The sequence below is a fragment of the Pinus tabuliformis genome, chromosome 6 (assembly GCF_031772625.1).
Source record: "Pinus tabuliformis cultivar Carrire ecotype Pingquan chromosome 6, CPIR1, whole genome shotgun sequence".
Classification (NCBI taxonomy): Eukaryota; Viridiplantae; Streptophyta; class Pinopsida; order Pinales; family Pinaceae; genus Pinus; species Pinus tabuliformis.
The window spans coordinates 1,394,623,628-1,394,626,440 of record NC_142292.1 but is presented as its reverse complement, the minus strand read 5'-3'; the positions used below and the strand labels follow the sequence as shown (position 1 = coordinate 1,394,626,440).

At 42.1% G+C, this 2,813-nt stretch overlaps 1 pseudogene; it reads right to left on the bottom strand.

The window, feature by feature from the left end:
* Nucleotides 1-823: 823 nt before the first annotated feature.
* LOC149263842 (aspartic proteinase nepenthesin-2 pseudogene) lies at nt 824-2,447 on the bottom strand (annotated as a pseudogene).
* Between the last annotated feature and the right edge of the window lie 366 nt (nt 2,448-2,813).

Here is a 2,813-nt window from a genome sequence, read left to right as displayed (position 1 = left end):
TTAATTGCATATGAATAATGAATGAGTATGGGCTTCATTAAGTATAAAGGATAAATGCATTTTACTTGGTTGCGAAAAACAAACTAAGTAAGGACAAGTGAATTAGGCGTAGTCCACGAAGGTGAGTATTGGTGAAAAGAAAGCGTTCGGTGGTGCCACACCTCGCTATAAGTGGTTGAAAGACTACCGCTGGTGTAGGGGCGTGACAGTATTGCTCCAAGCTAAGCCCTATGGAATGGGAATGAATAACCCACCTTAGACCAGAATTTACGGCTGACATGCGTAGGACGCATCGAACCATTTTAGTGAAATATTTACGGTTGATCAAATTGATTGAGTTTACAAGTAATTTGATTTGACAGTGGACCTGTCATATTACCGTTTCTTCCTTATGCGACAGATCACCATAGAAGCCAAAGAAACTTAGCATCATTTGCCTGGCCCATTGGGGTCTGTTTCAAAAGATTGAAAAAGATTCCTCGACCATTACCTGTGGAGTCATTAGCTGCTTAACTTCTCCAATGACCTCACAACTACTGCTGCCATCACCTCGAATGATTTAGAAGGGAACAACATTTTCAAGCATATATCCGTATTCATATAATATGATATCTAGATTTTGATTCTGACAAACACCTATCAGTCTGATAACCAATTTTACAGGAGAAATATTTAGTCCACCTTGTTATCCTAGTAATAGCCTTCAATTTATCGATTCCATTGACATAAACAGATCCCGGGTTTAAGAATTTTGAATAGGCTATAAGAACGCTCTTTATTTATCTATAAATACACCATACGTAAATATTGTTGCGTCCAAACGGTTACAGCAGTAGTAGGAAATTACAAAATATATAGATTTAGAAAAATCCATAACCCTGAGCACCATAGCTTATGTTGTTGCTTTGTGCGTCAAAGTGTTACAGAAGTACAAGTACAGAGAAAAAAGCAATAACCTTAGCAAACACTAAGCACCATAGCCTATCTTCTTGCTTACAACTTACAACGTATCACAAACAGTAGGCGCAAAGGAGAGCACGTTCCTCCCGTTGTCATAAAGTATTTGGTAGTTCTGCTGTTGAATGTTACCGAATATTGACATCCCATTGCTGGGTAACATTGCAAGGCATGCTATGCCACTGCCATCGGTATATATGTAGTTCTCTTTTGGCAAATTGAAATCTGCTCCTTCGAAGTGGAAAGTTATTGTCGGAAAGTTTGAAGTTGAAGAGGCAGATTGTTGGTCAAAACAGAGGTCCAGTCCAATGTTAGACCCATCAACCTGCGGGAGACTAACTGATGAGATCACTGCTTCCTTCACAGCGTCATATCCAGTCTGTTCCAGATATGTGACAGTGGTTCCGGAGTCTATGATAACTCCGCCATTCCCATCGAATTGAAGATCAAAAGTACCATCGGGGATGTCCAATAATTGGCCACCAACGCTGATTCCCTCCAACGAAAGATAATAGAAAGTTGGCTTCGATCTGCTTTGAACCAGGGGAGTCGAACTGAAAGTCTTCGCCTTCAAACTAGCGGTCTGGCCTATAAACAAAGGACTGGTTTTCGAAGGTGGATCAGTAACAGAGACGAGACAGTAAGAAAACTTGTTACCCACAGACTGGCCAAGCTGTGAGATGAAGGACAGAGGACCTCGGCCGAAGCCTACTATTCCACCTCCTTGGCTAAAGCCACCTCCTTCATTGTCCTGCCCGCAGCCAAACGCAATATGGGGAAGGGATTGAGAAGAAAGGGTAAAGCTCTCGTAAGCAAGGATACCCTCCGTGGAGGACTGGTCACCATAAGTATACAAGTATTCGCAATTTGAACCACTGCAAGCATATATCGGAAGAGCTTGGCAAAGAGAACTTGAGCAGGGGACCTTACTGTAACTGGATGAGTGGGAGGGATCAAAGATTGGAGTTGGCTGCCGATAACAATCACTGCAGGGGTTGCACTGCGTCCATGTGAGGTCGCTGCCGGTGTCCAGAATTGCAGAAAAAGATAAAGATGGCGTACCAATCGCCATCTTCATGAGAAATTCTCCACTTCCTGCATATACTGGAGCCTCCACTGCCTTCACTTCATCAACAGACCTCTGCAGTTTTTGTAGTCTGTCTTGACTGCGTTTGATCGCTCGTTTCAGACGGTCAGTGGATGTAATATTTCCTGGAGAGAATGGAGAAAGCGGTGAATCTGTACGCACAAGTTCTATTCTCAATCCAATATGGGGTTCCTCTGGTAATCCTACACCAACTACTTCATGTACTGGAAAGTTGGTTACATGCCTGCATTGAATCAGAGGAAATACTGAGATGAAGAGCGTGAAAGTAATAAGCAGCCATTTGCAGGCATCGAAAGATCTAGCCAATTGCCTAGCCATATCTTGTCCACAACTCCCTAGAGACATTTCCGGAGATTAGGAGAACAACTAACAAGAGGATACAAAAGGATGAAGGGAGGATTATGTTGTGCTCCGTGAGATCCATTGTATTTATAGGAGGCGGAGTACTTCCCTTAGTCGCAAGGATCGATGGGTATCTATGAACTTGACAAATATGAACGGAGAGTTGGACTATTTGAGACATCAATGATATTTTTTCCAATTATTATTGTGGAATCTCTTCCCAGACAACGGAGAATTGGACTATTTGAGGCATCAATGATATTTTTTCCAATTATTATTGTGGAATCTCTTCCCAGACAAGCAGTTTCTATCACTTTTCGGTTTACACTGCCAACTCATGAACCGGTCCGTTTTATATTTTTTGATGCATAAAAACTAAAACATTTGCCGTTCAAACGATTCTCCA